General features: G+C 50.9%; 1 protein-coding gene across 2 annotated transcripts in view; it reads right to left on the bottom strand.

Moving 5' to 3' along the window:
• Nucleotides 1-12,480, bottom strand: part of TMEM184B (transmembrane protein 184B) — a 60,482-nt gene extending 48,002 nt beyond the window's left edge. For both annotated transcript variants that reach the window (XR_010321688.1, XM_003419767.4), the window contains exon 1: nt 12,383-12,480. The gene's annotated coding sequence lies outside the window, so the exon portion shown is untranslated. The remainder of the gene's footprint in view (nt 1-12,382) is intronic.
• Between the last annotated feature and the right edge of the window lie 7,646 nt (nt 12,481-20,126).

The following is a 20,126-nucleotide window of genomic DNA, read 5'->3' as shown; positions in this document are numbered from 1 at the left end:
ACAAGGCACTCTCTCAGCGCAGGGCCTCAGCTTTAAGGCAAGCGACTGTGGTCATTCCTGCCGCGTGCTGGGCACCAGGGTATGTCCACACATGTGAAACACGCCCTGCTCCCCGCAAGGCACTCACTCAGCGCAGGGCCTCAGCTTTAAGGCAAGCGACTGTGGTCATTCCTGCCGCGTGCTGGGCACCAGGGTATGTCCACACATGTGAAACACGCCCTGCTCCCCACAAGTCCTAATCCTAGTCACGCCCCAGGCATGGTCATGCTGACCACCATGAAGACAGCAGCTGCCTACTCACTCCCTTGGCAAACATCTTACGCATCAGGGGCTGTGAGTGGTCAGCAGACTTCACCCTCAAGGTGACCAATGAGGAATCGGGTATCAAGGACCCGCCTCACATGCGGTAGAGAGGAAGAGATAAAGACCCATGGAGCTAGGAGAACAGTGCCTGGTAGAAACAAGGCGGGGCCCTGAAAGTCAGGTAGGATTTGGGCACGTAGGGACTGCTAGGTGGGACAGGCAGCTGGGAACTGCCTGAGCAAAGGCGCAGAGATGGGGCATCAGGAGGCTGTGGGGGAAGCGTAGCTCCAGAAGAAGAAAGTCAGGAGGGCTTGGGACACTCAGCCTGAGGGTCTCTAGTATACTGTCGGTGGGGAAGCCTGTGAAGGTGTCAGAGTGCAGGAAGTGAGCACATAATAGGGCAGGCATTTAAAATGCCCACCCAGACAATGGCAGGGTTTCTGAGGTACAGGAGGGAGGTGGCTGCATTGCTCCAGGCCTGGGGCTAGGAGTCACATTTACCAAGAAACATTCAGGCCTTCTTTGTGCAACCCAAGCAGACATTCTGTGATTAGATGGTGGTCAGAATGCAGCCCCTGGGAACAGTGAGGCCGGCTGGTAATTGCAGGGGGTGGACAGGGCCTTCAAGAGATGAAGACACATTTATTCTATTTCTTATTAATTTAATTTTATTTCTTTTAATATCTGGAAAAGTCATAGTCACAGGATTCAACAATCAAAATGTAAAGGGTTTAAAAAAAAAAAAAGGTAAAGCGTTTACACTGACAGTCTCCCGGCACAGGCCCCTCTCCAGAGGCACCAAACTCCCGACTTCTTGTGACTCCCCCAGAGACCCTCTAGACGTGTGTAAGCACACGCACCCGTTTTATTTTCCCTTATCTTACACAAGTGGCAGGATACTGGACACACCCGGCACCTCGCCTCTTTCACTCAGCCATGTATCTTGGCGATTGCCCCACATCAGTGCCAGCACGTCCGTGTGTGTTTGCGACTGCACGGTATTCCACGCTTTGGACAGGCCAGAACTTGTTCATGGCCCCCTGGTGACGGACGTTTAGGTTGTTTGACTCTTGCTGCTACAGAAAAGGCAACAACGTCTAACCTTGCAAATAAGCCACCTCGCACACGCGGTAATACATCTGTGGGATAAATCCCTAGAAGTGGGGCTGCTGGGTGAACATGCACAAGCATTTCTAATTTTGAGAAACGCTGCCAAAGAGGCAGAGTGCATTTAAATACCTAGAAAAAAGGGCTTTGCTCATCTGTCATGGATTGAATTGTGTCCCCAAAAAACATCTGTCAAATTGGCTAGGTCTTGAGTCTCAGTACTGTATGACTGTCTACCATTTTGTCATCTGATGTGATTTCCCTATGTGTTATAAATCCTATCATTATGGTGTAATGAGATAGATTACGGGCAGTTATATTGATGAGATCTACAAGATTAGATAGTGTCTTAAGCCAATCTCTTTTGAGATATAAAAGAGAGAAGCAAGAGGAGAGACATGGGGCTTCATACCACCAAGAAAGCAACACCAGGAGCACAGCGCATCCTTTGAACCCGAGGTTCCTGTGCAGAGAACCTCTTAGACCATGGGAAGATGGATGACAAGGACCTTCCTCCAGAGGTGAGAGGAGCTGACGCTCTGAATTTGGACTTCTAGCCTACTAGACTGTGAGAGAATAAACTTCCGTTTGTGAAAGCCATCCACTGTGGTATTTCTGTTACAGCAGCACTAGAAGACTAAGATATCATCAAGAAATGAGCCTAATTACTAGGGAAAATATACCATGTGTTGTTTTAAGGGTGCCCAGATGAAGAATGGTAGAGAAAAGCCCCATTTTTAGCAGATAGAGCGCTGGGTCAGGAGATGCTTCTGGACTCAGATCAGCCCCAACTTGCCCAAAGCCCTGGTCCATGAACTTGCACGTCCTCACCCATAAGTGCAGCACTGGGCCCACTCTACCTCTCCCAATGGGGACAGGCTCTGGTCCCAGGGCGGCTGGAAGGGTGGGCAGTGGACACCCAGCCTTAATTGATCTCCCTCGGTGGAGGGCCCAGAGCCTAGAGGAGGAGCGGGCAGGCCAGAGTATGCTCTAGAGACAGACCTGGCTGGAGGGGTGAGGTTATGGAGTCCAAGAAGGTCAAGCGCTTCAGGTCTAGTCATCCCAAATGGGGGCTAAGCCCTGCAGAGGCTACGAGGACATGACGGCCACGCAGGGCGCTCTTGCTTGGTGACATTCACTCCTCACAGCTCTCCTCAGGTGACTGTCAGGGACCTGTTACCTGACACACGTGCCTAACAGCCATCACCACCTCAGCATCACCCATCAATGGCCAGCTTGCAAGAGATGGAGCCAGGTCTCTGGAGGACCTAATGTCCTCTCTGTAAGTGAGGGCAGCTGGGTAAACACGGAATCAGGCAGGGCCTCTGCCCAGCTACTGAAAACTAAAGAAAAGGAAAGACCGTCTAGGAGCCCCCAGCCAAGTGGGAAACACCTCTTGGCAAATCAAAGGCAGCATGAGAGAGAGAGAAAGCCATCAACCTTGCTGCTGCCCTGCCCATACTGGGCTCTGACAGACAGTCGGGAACTTCAGTAAATCAAACCATTCTGAAGTGCACTGTGTTTATTTGCCATTAAAATGTTTCTAACCACGAACAGGCCCATAAAACGAAACAAGACTAAAGGGGCACAACAGCCCAGGGGCAAGGACTAGAAGGCAGGAGGGGACAGGTAAGCTGCTAATAGGGAACCCAAGGTTGAGAAATGAGAGGGTTGACGTGTCATGGGGTAACCAGTGTCACAAGACAATATGTGTACTCTTTAATGAGAAGCTAGTTTGTTCTATAAACCGTCATCTCAAGTACAATAATAAAAATTAAAAAAAAATAATGCACACTGCACCAATCTTTCTTTGTAAAGCAACTACGTACTGTTTGGGTGAATCTATATTTCTACACATTGTGTTTGTTTACAATTCATCCACACACTCATGTAGAAAAGGGCTTCCTCCTCCTGGGACAAGGCCGTGACCCCAAACATCCCCACAGGGCTCACTTGGCAGCAGCTCCTCAACTTACCTGCCTGTCTCATGCTTCTGTGTGTGCTCAAGGTGGTCCTACTACCTGGCAAGCCCTTTCCTTCTTCTCTACCTGCCCATCTCCCAGTGCCCACTGGAGCCCTCAACTCATCCATTGGTCCCCTGGGGAGCACTCACTCCTTGGCTCACCCCCTGCATGGCAGGCTGCTGCCTTCTGGGCACCCACAGCTTCTACCTGCACCTCTACTAACGCACTTTCCAAGTCCCAGCCTCCATTCCACCTGTTGGGCTTCCCTCTGTGGGCAGGGGGTTGCTGGGACCGACAGTCTGCAGGAAGGGCACAGGATTCAAAATCTGAAAACCTAGGTGCTGCCTTCCACAAGGTCTCAGGCAAATCCACCCTTCTGAACCTCAGTCTCTCCGTCGGCGAAAGAGGCGCGATAATTCCAAGACTCTAGGGCCACCAGGAAGATTTAATAAAACAATAAATGTGAAACGTAATGTGTTTTTTTAAATGTGTAAATTGCAAAAAAAAACCAAACCAAACCCGCTGCCGTCAAGTCGATTCTGACTCATATGGTCCTACAGGACAGAGGAGAACTGCCCCATAGGGTTTGCAAGGCTGTAATCTTTATGGAAGCACACTGCCACATCTTCCTCCCACAGAGCAGCTGGTGGGTTCGAACCGATGACCTTTTGGTTAGCAGCCGAGTGCTTTAACCATTGCACCACCAGGGCCCACTGTAAACTGCAAAGTCCTATATAAACTCCCACGGGATAATAATATTAGTATAGTTAATATATTAATATTAGTATCCTCACTGTTCCCCTTCACCGACACCTATCACTGTGCCTTCCAGGCATTCAGAAATGACTGCTGATGGAGTCCCAGATTCTCTGATCATTCTAGATGAAATTAAAACCACATGCTAGCAGCGGAGACCAGGCAGTTCTGCCAGCAGCTAAGGCAGCAGCCCTGAGGTTGTTATTTTTCCCCTCAGAGCCTTCCCGTAAATGATGGCCCAGAGGGCTTTAGGAACAGCACGGCCCAGCAGTGAAGGCTGTCAGCCACCTGCCAGCAGGACAGGGCTGCCCTGGGTGTAGGCAGTCCACAGGGATTGTAGCAGGAGAAAAATAAAAGTACCAACTCCACACAGGTACCCAGGTGGGGAGGCTGGGGACGGATGCAGTGACGTCCAGGGGCATCCACCCCTTTCCTTCAGGGGGAACAGCCATCTTGGATCGTCCACAACCCACAGGTAAAAGGGTCCCCAGTCTATAGCTTGGATCACGGCTCCCCAGGGAGGAGAAAGGAACATTCAAGTGGGTCATCAAACAGACTCCAGGTTGGAAAAGGAGACACACACACACACACACACACACACACACACACAAACACACACACCTTCTCCTTCAGGTCTTACCATGACCACAAAGACCTGTTCTCCCTCCAAACCAGGCCCTTCCCCTTCGCTCAGGGTTTTCTAACCTAGGACCTCACCTGAGAAGAGTGGAACAGATACCAGCAGCCTCACTAGAGGGGGAGGCTCAGAGAGGTCAAGTGACTCACCCAAGGTCATCACCCAGATTTTCTGACTCTTAGTCCAGAGCTGACTGCCACTCATTCCACAGTGCTGCCCAGCAAAGAGGTTGGAGATCTCATCTTTCCCACCAAGAGCCTGAAATGAAACTCCAGGGTTCTATTTTGGAACTTCTGTGACTCTCTTATATCTCTGGCTGCCTTTTTAATTCCATGAGTAAGTATTATAATCCAGGGATAAGATAATGCATGACTGTGCCTAGAAAGGAAATATGTCCAAGTTTTAGTAGGGATTATTTCTTGGTTACGAAATGTGGGGTGATTCTTATCCTCATCCCCAACGTTTTCTGGTTCCAAGTTTACCATAATCAGCAAAATTATTTTTAAAATCAGAGGAGCCTATTGTTTCTAAAAGGCTGAAACACTGAGATCAACATTACAAACTTTCCATTAAATATTCATTTAGTTGTGTGCGACTGTTTAAAAAGCGGTAGAGCTGGAAGTGACGCAGGTTAGGCACAAAGGATTTCTGGGTGGGATCTTCCCCCTCGGGTTTCCGCCCCAGAGGAGAAGGAAAAGGAGGTGTCTGCAGGGCATCCTGTCTCCCCTCAGAGACCTGAGACCCTGGCGACAGGCCCTGCCCTTGGGCAGCCCCGGGCTGTTTCATGTGCACCAGTGGCTCCTGACATAAGCTCAGGCCTAATAAACAAGCCCATTGTGATCACCCTTGATATCCATCACTTCTCGAGAATGATTCCAGCATTATCCTGAGCGGCCATGCCATTAATCCAACCAACCATTTATTTAGTCAAAAACTATTTCAAGCTTCACAGACACATCCAAACTCCCTGAGGGACCAAATTACTGGGCTGAGGGCTGGAGACCATTGTCTCGGGGGACATCCAGCTCAACTGGCATCTAAAATACTCCACTGGTCCCACCCCATCCGGAGCAATGGGGAACAAAGAAAACCAAAGATACAAAAGCTAGATTATTCCAAACGACTAATGGACCACAACTACCACAGCCTCCACCAAACTGAGCCCAGCACAACTAGATGGTGCCCGGCTACCACCACTGACTACTCTGACAGGGATCATCACAACAGAGGGTCCCAGACAGAGCTGGAGAAAAATGTAGAATAAAATTCCAACTCACAAAAAAAGACCAGGCTTGCTGATCTGACAGAGACGGGAGAAACCCTGAGAGTACGGCCCCTGGACACCCTTTTAACTCAGTACTGAAGTCACTCCTGAGGTTCACCCTCCAGCCAAAGATTAGACAGGCCCATAAAAAAAAAAAAAAAAAAGTGGCTAAACGGGCACACCAGCTCAGGGGCACAGACAAGAAGGTGGGAGGGCAGAGGAAAGCTGGTAATGGGGAACCCAAGGTTCGGGGGGGGGAAGTGTTGACATGTCGTGGGGTTGACAACCAATGTCACAAAACAATATGTACGTTAATTGTTTAACGAGAACCTAATTTGCTCTGTAAACCTTCATCTGAAGTACAATTGAAAAAAAAAAAAGATTTCAGCACCCACTCCATGCAAGGCATCGTGCCACACACAGAGCCATCATGAACCTGATGTTGCTGGCAGTCGTCAGGACATGGAGACCTCAGCTCACGGTGACCCCATGCACACCAGAATGAAATGCTGCCCCGGTCCTGCGTCATTCCCACGATTGGTGGTCGAGCGGACTACTGTGTTCCATGATATTTTCACTGACTGATTTTAGAAACAGGTCACCAGGCCTTTATTCCTCACCATCTTAGTCTGGAAGCTCCACTGAAACCTGTTCAGCCTCACGGCAACACACAGGCCTCCACTGACAGGCGATGGCTGTGCATGAAACGCACCGACTGGGAATCAAATCCAGGACTCTCACATGCCAGGCCACCCTGCAAAGTAGGGAGACACAGCAGGTCCCTCCTCAATGATCTTACAAACGAGATTCAGTGCTTAAGTCTAGCGTTCCTGATCCAACTCCTGCTCGACCCGCCACCTCCCCTCTGCTCATATTTCTAGCATATTTAAGCATGGGGGCATGAGTGATGGACATTAACCTAAGACTGGAAAAACTACCAAGCAGAAGCCATGTGTCACGACCCTACGTTCTGTCCAAGCACAGGGTCTCAGCCGTGCTAAAACAGTGGCAAACAGGAATGCGCACAAATGCTGCCGGCGTCTGGGCTAATGCCAGCTTCCCACTGCCCCTGCATTGAGTTTCATTCCCTCCATCCTTAAATGAGTAAGGAATGGTGACAGACTGAGCAGGACTGCGTTAAGGCGCCTGCACCCACATCTGTCTCAGCGGAGGTGGAGGTGATGGGGAGGGGAATGATGAGAAAACCCAAGAGGTGGGCAGTGATTCAATTCTTCTCTCATGGTCCCCTCCCAGTTTACTTCCTTCCCTTCTTGTCCTCTTTGAGGCTGAGAAGGTCACATTCAATTAACGCTGAGGGCCTCTAGGTGCTGAGCCCTAGGGCCAAGCAATTTAGCAGACCTGAACTCAGTCCTTTGCTTTGCACATGCTGTTCCCTCTGCCTGGAAAGCGCTTCCTCCGCCCTTCACATGGTGGCTCTATCACAGACCAGCATCAATGTCCCTTTGTCAGAGAAGTGTCTGCCCAGTTGGTACCTTCCCGGAGCTCACCCTGCTATCCCTCTGAGCACCCATAACAACTAATATTACTTGTGTGTTTAACGTCCCTTTCTGCAGCTGGATTCGGCTCCATGAGGGCAGACCCAGAGTCCAGCCACCGCCCACATACAGCCTGGCACACAGGCGTCCATACCCATTCTCGGATACATTAAAGGGCCTGTGGGGAATCATCAAAGCCAGCTGACTGTGCGCTGCTGTGTGCCTGTGCCGTAGTGAGCTCCATGCAGACCACAGGTCTCTGCGGCCCATGAGGGCTGCACTAGGGTCACCAGCATTTTACAGAAGAGGCAAGTGACATCACTTCCCCGCCTCCCCATGTCTAAAGAACAGGAAATTAGAACCTGGTAACCAACTTGCAGGGGCCCTGGTGGCACAGTGGTTAAGCGCTCAGCTGCTCATCAAAAGATGAGCAGTGTGAAATCGCCAGCCACTCAGCAGGAGGAAGATGTGGCAGTCCACCTCCATAAAGATTATACCTTGGAAACCTTGTGGGGCAGCTCTACTCTGTCCTACACCGTCACTATGAGTCCGAGTTGACTTGATGGCAGTGGGTTTTGGTTTGGAACCAACTTGCCTGAGCCTGTAGAGCAGTAGTTGAGCACTCAGCTGCTAACCAAAAGGTGAGTGGTTTGAACCCATCAGCCCCTCTGCAGGAGAAAGATGTGGCAGGCTGCTTCCATAAAGATTACAGCATTGGAAATCCTATGTGGCAGTTCTACTCTGTCCCATAGGGTTGCTACGCGTCGGAATGAACTCAGTGGCAATGGGTTTGTTTTTTGGCAAGCAACTTGCCAAGGCCACTAGGTGAGTAAAAGCATGAGGATCTGAACCCACGCCTCCCAATTCTCACTTTGTGCTCTCTAGGTTGTCAGGGCTGCTCAACTCATCATCTTCCTCTCGCCACAACCCCGAAACAAGCGTCTCTTCCTCCTGTGCTCCCAGTAACCACTTCGGTCCCTTCCTAAATTCTCAGCCTCCCATCCCAAGGCACCCAACTCAAACGTCTCCCCAACTCCTCGCTCCACATCATACACCCGTCAGCTCCCACAGCCCAATACCCAGACTCTTAAACCTGTCCTCTGTCCCCTCTTCCCTGTTGCTATGGAGATGGCCCTAGTTCAGCCCTCATCACTTTTCTCCTGGACTCCAGCCAAGCCTCCTCTGTCTCCCTGCCTCAGTTTACCTTCCCACAGCCACCAGCATTCCTCTGTGGACCATAAACTGATCATGTCCCTCTTCTGGATGAAACCCTCAATCGCTCCCCTGCCTTTCCAACTTCTAAATCCCCAAAGTCAACTGTATCCCTCCTGCCTCACCCTCGACATCCAGTAAAATCAGGTAACTGGTCATTTCACAGCCACACCACTGTGTTGTCCCTTGGCCCGGAACACCATCCCCTAGTCATCTACTGGGGCCCCGCTCACATGTCACCTCCTCCACAAAAGCTTCTCTGACACCCCAATGCGGATCCCCCCTCAGCTGTGCTCCAGCGATATTCCACAAGACCCCTGAGTGGAGCACCTCCAACCCCACAGTCTTCCAGCCTGTGGAAAGGGATGACGCCTCATTTGTTCAGCACGGCGAGCAGCACGGAGCCGCACGACATGCTAGCCAGCAAAGTAGGCAGGCAGACCAAGCACCGCCCCTGTGACCTTACAAATGAGATCCAGTGCTTAAATGCGGAGTTCCCATTCCAAATCCTGCCTGGTCCACCCCTCCCCTCTGCCCGTATTTATAGCACAGATGACCACAGGGGTGTGGGTGATAGACAGCCACCACAGCTCTCCAATGGCAATGGGAGCCAGCTGCTCACATCCATCCTGGACATACGGACAGCATGAGGACCCACGAGACCTGGGAGAAATAGGAAGACCTTCAGTCCAGCTCAGCAGAGCCAATTCACAGCCAGCAACTGAAGCTAGTGGTAGACCGGACAGTGGGCGCCAGAGGCCTGTCCCAGTCACATGGGGTCTTCATGACCAAAAGATGCTGGAGGCAGAGAAGGAGTATAGCAGGGACTAAAAAGGATGCCAGTGACGTAAGGGAAAGGAATGGGCGGGAGGCGGGTCTTCTTGGAGTCATTTTTGGGAATAAAGGAAGGAGAATATGGGATGATAATAATGCCCTGGACATCTGAGGATGTTATCACTTCCCTTCAGGAGCTCCCTGCTGACCACAGTGGGACCAAGTTCAAACTCCTTAGTGGGGCCTTCAAAGGTCTTATGCCCCCGGCCCACCCGGAGGTATTTAAGCCTCCACACATTGACCCATGGGTCCGCTCTCCCTAGAATGCCCTCCTCTTCCTCCATGGGTCAAGTACCCCTCGGCCTTCAAGGCTCTGGATATTTTGCTCTGGGAAGACTTCCGGTGCACTCCTGGCCAGAGGGGGAAGAGCATGGGCTCTGAGGTCAGACCCTCAGGGTCAGACCCAGCAACATCAACCGCTGTGTGACCTCACCAGAGTTTTAGCCTCTCTCAGCCTCCTTAGCTGCCTTCTCTGTAAACTGAGGGTGGTAACCGTCCCCACCTCACTGGGTGGTGGAGGATGAAACCCAGTCATTTATGAAAGCGCTTTGAACTGTGCCTGGCATACAGCAAGTGCTCAATAAACAAACTGTTGTTCCTATTGTCCTTGGGCCCCTGAGGGCCCTCTGTTCACACACAAGCAAAGCACTGTCTTGCACATATTTGTCACAGGAGGCAGACCCCCCACACACAGAGCCCTCCCAGAGCCCAGCTGCTGGCCCTCCCGAGCTCACACACCCAAATCTCCAGTCTGAAGGCCCCACGGAGGGAGAAGGGCACTCGTTGTTACTCGGTTTCAAAACAACGCAAGGCCTTGCTGAGGCTGTTTCCACTCCAGGGAATCTGTGGGGATAAATGAGTACAGCAGGGACTGGAAATAGCACTGAGTCCCTCTCAGGGAAAGGGCTGGGCCGGCTGGCCAGCAAGAAATCAAGAGCAAAATCCTCAAAGGCAAAGCGGGAAGAAGCGCAGCCAGCCCGAGTGAATGAGGACAGGCGGATTCCTGCACCCCTGTTCTGCTAGGATCAGGAGTGCTTCATCCCACCCACTTGGGGAGCTTTAGAAGGGGCTTCTTGACCAACTCGCCACCACCGGGGAAGGAACTTACAACACATCCAGGGTCCCAAGGGTGGCACAAAGGTGCTCCAGATTGCCCATGGCTCTAGGGGTGGGGGTCACAGAGCCTTCTCCACCCAAACCAGATATCAGCACCCCAACTGGGGTCACAAACTATGTCTCCCCAGCACACGGGGAGCCCCCAGAGGGCCAGCACCTTCAGACCCCCGCACCCCTAGCGTGACACCTGGCACGCAGTAGACACTCTAAATTATGAGGCAGCATGACCTGACATCAAGAGAGGTCTTCGTTCAAGGATGACTCCATGAAGGTCTGCCACGTACCACAGACAAACAGGTCATATACCCTCTGGGCCTCAATCCACTTATCTGCCAACAGTGACAAGAGTCCCTCACTCAGATAGCTGCTGAGAGAATTAACGAGGAAAATACATGTGGAACCCACAAAAGGATCAAGATAAATGTTAGTCATCCTCCTAGCTTCAGCTCAACTGTCCTCTTTGGGTGGAGTCTTTTCTGCCAGCCACGTCCCCCTCCCCCAGCACTGAACCCACCAAGCTCCTTGAGGCCAGGGGCCACCATGTGTTTGTGTCCCAGGCCTGATAATGTGGGCACACAGGCCTGGCTGCTGAGGCCCTCCCAGTCCATGGTCCCAGCTCTGACTCAAATGGCACCCTCCAGCAAGATGTCCCCATGTATACAGAGCCTAGGGGACCCATCAAGCATGCTGAAAAGGAAGGGAGGTGGGAAGGGACGCTCGAAACATAGCCTGTCAAGGAAGCTGCACCTCTGAGACCTGTGTGTGCTCCGCAGGTGCCCAGTGAGCTTGTTTGCCTGGCTGACTCCACGGCACACAGGCCTCCATGGCACAGATTGCTGCTTCTTCCCTTATATAAAGCACCGAGCTCAGGGACCAGTCAAATAAATAATATACGGGCTTCACTTCACACACGTGTCAGGCGTGCAAACACCTGCCCCATGCTGCCCTCCAGGAAAGGGTGAAATGTCTGCCTTACATTTCCCCCAGGAGGGTATATGGATGGGGAGCAGACACTCATGCTCGCTCCCCACCTCCATTGCCTTGCCCTGGCCTGGAGCCACCTAGCACTAGATGCAAGTAGACCCAGAGCAAGGTGTGCCCTGGGAGCAAATGGACAACCCACAGGATGGATACACACCCCAGCCGGTCTCTGCAGTCCCTTTCGAGACAAACATCCCTGGAGCCCCAGGTTACGTCGCTGCTCCTCCAAACACTCAGACCTGTGTGTACATCCTCCATTCACGCACCCCCAAAGGCATCGCCCGGACAATCACCCCCCTAGTTCACAGCCACCGCACAGGGCATGGACGTCCCTCCCTCCCCACTCGCTGTGCCAGGCGCCAGCACACCCACCGGGGCGACACAATCTCACTTGCCAAGGGCCTGTCCATCCGCGCCCCCGCTACCTCCACCCGCAGGTCCGATTACTCGCCAGGCGCGGTCCCCGCCACGTCGGCGAGGAAGAGGCCGGGCGGGGAGGGGGCGCCGGGCGGGGCGCACGGGGCGGCGGAGTCCCCATCTCTCCCCGGTACGCCGGCCACCTTCGCCCTCTCCCCGCCCGAGGACCGGCGGCCGATGCGACCCACGGGGCGCCCCCCGCGCAGGCCTCTGCCCAGCAGAGCAGCCCCCCGCCCCCGGGCTCCGCGGCCGCCCCGCTCGGAGCCTCCGGTGCGAGGCCGGCCGGCCGGGGTACCTCAAGAGCCCATGGCGGCGGCGTGTGCAGGCGATGCGCGGCTGCCGACTCTGCAGGCGGGGCGCGCGGGCTGGCAGCGCCGCAGCCCCGGAGTCTCCGCCGCCGCCGGCGCGTCTCGGGCCCAGCGGAGTGCCGCCGCGGCGCGCCTGCGCACTGAGCTCGCCGCCGGGGAGGGCGGGGCGGGCGAGCGCGAGGCTGAGATCACCGCGCCGGCCTTAAAGGGGCCGCGCCCCGAGCGGAGCCCGCCCGACGGCCCCAGCCCCGCCCACCACAGAGCTTCCTACCCTGCAGCCACCTAGCCGTGGGCTGCAGGTCAGGCCCCGCGGGCTCCGGGCTGTGGCTCTGGCCCCGACGCTCGCTGGTCGTGTATTGCTTCACTTCGCTCAGCTCTAATTTCCCCCGTTTGAGCCTGTTTTGAAGATGAAACAAAATATAATGGCTATTTGTTGAGTGAGGGATGCGTGTGGAATTGTGGAATGAATGTATACCGACGTGTTGAGTGCAATTACGCGAGGTGAAATTGCTAAGAAGAAAAAAAAAAAAAAAAAAGCAGAGGGAGAGGCTTTTTCTTCCCATTCCACTATCCCCGCTTCTTTCATGCCCCACCTCGCTCTAGGCTGCCTAACTAGCAAAATTCTCAAAAAATTATTCAAGCAGCCTCGCCCATGTCTGTTTGCCAGGGCTACACCTTACCTAGGTTAACTGAAAAACCAATATGATACAATCACGTTCTAGCGCTGATACGCTGAGGATTCCCCGATTTATTTATATATACCTCCAGCGCAGTCTTCTCCCCTGAACTGTTCACTGATCAGGATTGGAGGAAGACTCATTAACAACCTGCGTTATGCAGATGACACAACCTTGCTTGCAGAAAGTGAAGAGGACTTGAAGTATTTACTGAGGAAGATCAAAGACTTCATCCTGGATCACACCTCAACATAAGAAAACAAAAATCCTCACAGCTGGACCAATAAGCAACATCATGATAAATGGAGAAAATATTGATGTCAAAGATTTAATTTTACTTGGATCCACAATCAACACCTATGGAAGCAGCAGTCAAGAAATCAAAATAGGCCAATCTGCTGGAAAGCACCTTTTTAAAGTGTTAAAAAGCAAAGATGTCATTTTGAGGACTAAGGTGCGCCTGACCCAAGCCATGGTGTTTTCAATTGCCTCGTATTGCATGCAAAAGGTGGACAATAAATAAGGAAGACAAAAGAAGAATTGATGCCTTTGAATCATGATGTTGGCAAAGAATATTGAATGTACCACGGACTGCCAGAAGAATCAGTAAATCTGCCTTGGAAAACGTACAGCCAAAATGCTCCTTAAAAGAGAGGATGGTGAGACTCTGTCTCACATACTTTGGACATGTTATCAGGAGGGACTAGTCCCTGGAGAAGGACATCATGCTTGGTAAAAGTAGAGGATCAGTGAAAAAGAGATAAACCCTCAACGAGGTGGTCTGACACAGTGCCTGCAACCATGGGCTCAAACACAGCAATGACTGTGAGGATGGTGCAGAAGCCAGCAGTGTTTTGCTGTGTATGCAGAAGGTTGCTATGAGTCGGAATCAACTCAGTGGTCCAAAAGGTGTCTAAAGTCAATGTGTCCATAACTGAACTCAGCTCTCCCACACGCACACACACAAACTTGCTCTCCCACAGCCTTCCCCCGTTAGTGGATGGCATTTCCATCCTTCCAGTCCCCTGGCCCAAAACCTCTGGAGCCATCTTTGAAATCCCCTCCCTCCCCCCTACTTCAGCAGGAAATGCCCTTGGCTCTTGACTCTTCTGCCGCATCTCCATTGACTCTTGCACCACGTCTCCACGACTGCCACCTGGTCCAGTCTCTGCCTGGGATTATTGCAATGTCCTCCTACCCCACGTCCCTTTTTCCAACCTTGTCCCCTGCTCCGAGTCCATGTCAACATCGGAGCCAGAGGGATTCTTTTAAAACCTAAGTCAGAACATGACTCTTCTTTGCTCCAAAGCCTCCACTGGCCCCCCATCACACTCTGAGTAAAAGCCGAAATCCTCACAAGTCCCTACAAACCCTGATCTAACATCGTACCTGCCCATTCATGTGTGACCTCATCTCCTACTACCCTTTCCCTCCACACTGACCCTTTGCTGTTCCTAGAACAAGCCAACCAGCAAAAAGCCTCAAGGTGTCTGCATTGGCTATTCCCTCTGCCTGGATCACTGTTCCACTAGATACCCGCATGGACCCTCTCTCACCTTCTTCAGGGGTTTGCTCAAACATCCCCTTCTCAGTGAGGCCTGCCCTGGCCACCCTAGTAAAATAGCAAGATCCTCCCACATGCACTCCTGATCCCCACTTATCCTGGTCTACTTCTTTCCCCATATCATTTACGGATTTCTGTCACGTTATATGGAAACCCTAGTGGCATAGTGGTTAAGAGCTACAGCTGCTAACCAAAAGGTTGGCAGTTCGAATCCACCAGTGGATCCTTGGAAACCCTTTTGGATAGTTCTACTCTGTCCTATCAGGTCACTAGGAGTAAGAATTGGCTTAACAGCAATGGGTTTGGTTTTGTACATAATATGATAACCCTCTGTGGCTGAGTCAATTCTGATTCCTGGCCACCCTGTAGGACGGAGTAGAACTGCCCCAAAGGGTTTCCAAGGATCCACTGGTGGATTCGAACTGCCGACCTTTTGGTTAACAGCTGAGCTCTTAATAGTTTACCTATTTATTATACTTTATTGTTTGTCTTCCCCCAGTAGAATGTAAGCTGTGTGAGAACAAAGATTTTTATTCATTTTGTTTCCTGTCATAATCTCATTACTTAGTACAGGGGCTGGCATAGAGAACGTGCTCAAAAAATATTTGCAGCATGAATCATGGAATAGCAAAGTCCCACAGAAAAATTCCTTCCCAGCCCCAGGTAGGAAGTTCCTCAGGGCTGTCCCAACACACTGAACAAGGCTTATCAGTTGTATCACAATCATTTGTCTATGACCTCCCAGCTCGCTTTCCCACCCTTCACAAGAACTGCTCAGGACAAAGACCTGTCCCGGGAACCCCTCCAGGGCAAAGTCTTGTCCCAGTGAGCACCATATCTGCAATGCTTAGCGTAAAGCCTTTAAAAAAAGACATATCTGACATCCATTCCTCTCTTCTGTGTGTTTCAGCTCAAACCAACCTGTTGCCTTCAAGTCGATTCTGACGGATGTCGATCCCTTGTGTTTCAGAGCAGAACTGTGCTCTGTAGGGTTTTCTTTTCCATTTAAATTGCTTATTTTTACTGGAAATAAGGATCATTGTTTGTGCAGTGATTAAACCGCTTAGCTGCTAACTGAAAGATCAGCGATTTGAATCCACCAGCCACTCTTTGGGAGAAAGAATGTGGCAGTCTGCTTCTGTAAAGATTACAGCCTCGGAAACCCTATGGGGCAGTTCTACTCTGTCCTATAGGGTTGCTCTGAGTAGGAATCGAATAGACGACAATGGATTTGGTTTGGTTCACAGAAAATAAAGCCTGAACACACATTCTCTACATCTAATAAATTCCAGTTTGGCTGTCAAGCTCATCTACTCTGAGAAACTCATCTTCATGTACCAGAAAAAAAATTTTTTTGAACAAATATTTATCTCACTTGTTTTTAAAATTACGTGATATAGTCACCTGGTTCAAGTAACAAGATAATACACAAGGATTTCAATGTTTTGGAAGTAGATCTCCAGGCCTTTCTTCTGAGGCACCTCTAGGTAGATTTGAACTGCTAACATTTCAATCAGTAGCCCAATGCTTAAACCACACCCATATTTAGGTTTTCAGCCCGCTCATCAAAGGCATTCTTGGGTTTTAACTTTATGGAGGCCCCAGGCTGGCGGGGGCAGAGGCAGGTGGTGGATATTTTTAAGCTTGGTTTGCCCGAAAGGGAATCTGGGCTCAAAGACAGAAAGTCACCTAGGTTGAGTGACAAGGCACGTCAGCAGGTGGCACTGGGAGCCCTTGTTTGCTCCCTGTGAGAGGTGAAAGCCTCCCTCAAGGACTTGACTCATTTCCCTTCTCCTGGAAGATAAACACCTGCCCCTTCTCCTCCTCCTCCCCTCCATGCAACCGCCCATCGGTTCTTTCAGTTCTGGTTCCGGCTCGCAGATACCACCTCCACCTCTCCCCTCCCCTCCATGCCTGTTGCTAGTGCCCGCTTACCTCTGGAAGATTGCAGCGGCTCCCTAACCCGTAGTCTCACCCTTAAACTGGCTACTGAACAGAGAATGCCTTTCCCCACCTCCAACTCCACCCCTTTCTACCCAGAAAACAGCCCCTCTCCTTCAAAGCCCGAATCAGGTATCATCCTTTCCTTCCTCCTGGATCCTCAGCTCCCAGAGCCCCTCCCTCCATTCTGTTCTCATTAGTTTCTCCCCAACAGAAAAACTGGAAATAACCTTAAAGTCCTTTAAGAATGATTCAGTAAACTATAGAATGTCAACGCAATGGCATATTGTGTAAATATTATAATAGTCTCCTTACAAATTTCTAACAACACGGGAAAATGATTAGGGCATAATACTGAGTGGAAAAGGATGTAATAAATTTGTGTGACACCCTGGTCTCAACTCTGTAAACAGGTTTAGAAAAAAGATTGGAAGACAATATACCAAAATGTTAACAGCAGATCTGCCTATGTGGCAGGATTGTGGCTACTGGTTACATTCTTTTTTATGCTTCTCTGTATTTTCCAAAATTGATTCGCAAAAGGCATGTAATATTTTCAAAATAAGAAAAAAATGTTATTTAAAGAAGGGACGGCCCCCCTTCTCAGTGTTTTCTTCTCACTTCTCAGCATATTTCATCTGAATGCCTCTGTCTCCTCTGCCAAACTGAGCCTCTCCAGGGCAGGGCCAGGCAGGGTTACCCTCTGCATCCTCCATGCCCAGCTCAGTAGCCAGCCACAGATAGGAACCCACTGTCGTAGTTACCTAGTGCTGCTATAACAGAAATACAAGTAGGTGGCTTTATCAAACAAATTTATTTTCTCAGTTTAGACAGAAGTCCGAATTCAAGGTGCCGGCTCTAGGGGAAGGCTTTCTCTCTTTTCGGCTGGGGGTGGGGGTGGGGGGGAAGGTCTTTGTCCCTCAGTTCCCTGGAGATCTCCATGTATCACCTATCTTTCCCTCCACTGTGCTTCCTTAAAACTCAAAACAGATTGACTCAAGACACACCCTGAGCGAATACTATCGCATTAACATAACAAAGAAAACCCATTCCCAAATAGGATAACACAGGCACTCTTTAGGTAGAGGTTGGGTAGAGTTGATGCTGACTCAAAGAGACCCTCTAGGACAGAGAACTACCCCATAGGGTTTCCAAGGAGTGACTGGTAGATTCAAACTGCCAACCTTTGGGTTAGCAGCCGAGCTCTTAACCACTACACCACCAGGGCTCCACAGGTGTAAGACCAAAAAAACCTGCTGCTGTCAAGTTGAGTCTGACTCACAGGGACCCTATAAGACAGGTAGAACTGCCCCATAGAGTCTCCAAGGAACGGCTGGTGGATTCAAACTGCCAACCTTTTGGTTTGCAGCGGAACACCTAGCCACTGCGCCACCAGCGCTCCAACACAAGTATAAAAAAAAAAAAAAACATTGCTGTCGAGTCCATTCTGACTCATAGTGACCCTATAGGACAGGGTAGAACTGCCCCATAGGGTTCTCCAAGGAGCGACTAGTGGATTCGAACTGCGAACCTTTTGGTTAGCAGCCGAGGTCTTTAACTACTGTGCCACCAGGGCTCCAACACAGGTATTAAAAAAAAAAAGTTGCCATCAGGTCAATCCTGACTCATAGTGACCCTATAAGACAGAGCAGAACTGCTCCATAGAGTTTCCAAAGTGTGCCTGGTGGATTCAAACTGCTAACCACTACACCATCAGGGCTTCCAACACAGGTATAGGGGTTAGGATTTACAACACATATTTTGGGGGGACACAGTTTAATCCGTAACACCCACCCATTGCTTGGCATCACCTATAGAAGGTGAGTCTAGTTGCATTCCAAAGGTTGCTGGTTGGAGACAGTTGCGTGTCTGAGGAGGCAGAAAGAAGCCCTGAGTCCTATTGCCACCCTTCTCTCAGCCCCACATCCACTCCTGGCATGTGCAGGGAAGTGTGGAAGAAAGAGCAGTGGCCTTAGTGGGGCAAGCTGATGAGTGGCCCGGAGCCCAGAGTACTCTGGATATCAGTCCCTGTAGCCTCTGTGTCCCTCACTTGTCCCTGGGGATGCTGTGGGAGGCTGGTCAGCTGCCCTGGGGAGGCTGTGTGGTGCTGTGGGGAGAGCCCAAACCCAGCTCCATTACTTCCCAGCAATATAACCTTGGATATGTGACTCCGCCTCTCTGAGCCTCAGTTTCTCCATCAGTAAGCCAGTTGCCTTCAAGTTGACTCTGACTCATGGCGACCCCATGTGTGTCAAGGGTTTTCAATTGCTGAGTTTTCGAAAGTAGATCACCAGACCCCTCTTCCGAGGAGCGTCGGGGTGGATTTGAACTTCCAACCTTTTGAAGAGAGTGTATTAGCCATTTGCACCTCCAGGGACTCCTCCCCATCAATAAATTAAGGGTAAGAATGATCCACCTGGCAGGACTGTCCCGATGAATATGTATGAAAATAAGGGCAGAGTGCTTTGCACGGGGTCGAAGGTCATGCTGTGTCTAGCACAGTGACAATGGAAGACTCAAGTCATTTCTTACTTGAATTTGACTCTTCAATTGCAAATTACTAAAACCCAATCCAGCTAAGTTAAATAAATGAAGAGAATTTGTGGGCGTACTTATCTGAGGAGTTAAAGACTGGATCTGAGAACTCACACAGGGTCACTGGAACACAGTTTCTCTCTCTGTGTCTCAGTGGTTTTGTGTGTTATGCGCGTTGGCCTCCTTCCCAGATGGCCTTTCCCCTCAGTGGGGAACTCAGTACCTGCTTTCCAAGAATTCCAACCTATGTCCCAGGATTGCCTCTGATTGGCCCAGCTTGGCTCACGTTCCCATCTCTGAGCCAATCATTGTAGCCAGGAAATGCAGTGCTACGATTGGCCAGACCTGGATTATGGCCCCGCCCCTGGATCCAGGGGGTGGAGTCAGTGACTTCGGTAACCAAGTACTCACTTAGATGATTTCGTAAAGGAAAATGGGAGAGTCTTAAAGAGAAGAGGGAGCCTTGGTGGCACAGTGTTTAATGGTCCGGCTGCAAACCTAAAGGGCAGTGGTTCGAACCCACCAGCTGCTCCGTGGGAGAAAGATGCGGCAGTCTGCTTCTGTGAACAAGAGAGCCTTGGAAGCTCTATGGGCAGTTCTACCCTGTCCTATAGGGGTCACTGTGAGTCGGAATGACATGACACTAAGGGTTTGGTATTTTGTTTCGGGTTTTGACCAGAAGAATCGCAAAGAATCCTGGGGAGGGGGAGATCTCAGATGTTTAAAGTTCAGGAGGTTTAAGTGGCTCTCCCAGGGTCACCCGGCGAGGAAGATCAGGGACAAGGTTGAGGTGCCTCCTCAATCAGAGCAGAGACAAGGGACCTAGGACAGAGCCATCAGGATGAGTAGCTTTTCAAAGGCCTGTAACCTGGAAAACAAAAAGTTAGGATTGTGCAGTGGCCAGACGGCCTGGTTCGAATCCCATCTTCAACACTTACAGGCTGTGAGGCCACTCTGAGCCTCAGTTTCTTCATCTGCAAAATGGGGATAATAGCAGAATCTACCTCTCAGGGC

Source organism: Loxodonta africana, chromosome 4 (assembly GCF_030014295.1).
Source record: "Loxodonta africana isolate mLoxAfr1 chromosome 4, mLoxAfr1.hap2, whole genome shotgun sequence".
Taxonomy (NCBI): Eukaryota; Metazoa; Chordata; class Mammalia; order Proboscidea; family Elephantidae; genus Loxodonta; species Loxodonta africana.
Note: the sequence above shows the minus strand (reverse complement) of the source record. Positions and strands in the feature narration are given on the sequence as shown.